The sequence below is a fragment of the Crocodylus porosus genome, unplaced genomic scaffold, assembly GCF_001723895.1.
Source record: "Crocodylus porosus isolate Cpor-Errol unplaced genomic scaffold, CroPor_comp1, whole genome shotgun sequence".
Classification (NCBI taxonomy): Eukaryota; Metazoa; Chordata; order Crocodylia; family Crocodylidae; genus Crocodylus; species Crocodylus porosus.
Genome location: NW_017728911.1, coordinates 33993898 through 33994592, shown reverse-complemented (window position 1 = coordinate 33994592; position 695 = coordinate 33993898).

Sequence of the window (695 nt, the reverse complement as noted above, 5' to 3'; positions counted from 1 at the left end):
GGATCGTGGTGGAGCCAAGGCCACAACTGGGCAGTTTGGCCAAGAGGTGATCATTTTCTTTTTGGCAACTAATCCAATGATGGCTAAGACTCACTGTGCTGCATCACAGTAATGGAGATGGCTTATGAAGCCTCAGACAGTAAAAGGGGTAAAGATATTAGTACAAAAATACAGACTATAAACCGTAACCAGGAAAGCTGCTTTATTTGGGAAAAAATATTTTCTTACCGGTTATAGGTTTACCTTCACACGTAAGAGCTAGTGTTGCATGTTCCAAAGCATCTTTGTTGGGTAGGGGAACGGAGTGCCTTCCTTTCCCTCACTATTGGATAAAACGATGCATTTTCTCCAGCCAAAGTCCAAGGAAATGACCTTGTAAAGGTCAGATGGTTTAGTATAGCACATCTTGGTAATGTGTTTTTTTTCTGCCTCTGTTACACCTTGGGATACAGTAGTATTTCCATCTTTTTCCCCTCCCACACTAAACTTGTCTTATTTGCCTATGGAATCTGCTTCAGCCCCTTTACAGGAGAACAGCAGTGGTTTGCGTGTGTTTTCTCTGGAGAAACTCTGGTTTCTCTTCAGGTAGCATACATCTTTTGCCTTTTACTAAAGATTTCTTATACCCGTGATTGGTGTTTGACTCTATGTGAATGCACTTTCTGTTGACAGTGGGCACAGCTCCATGTTCATTC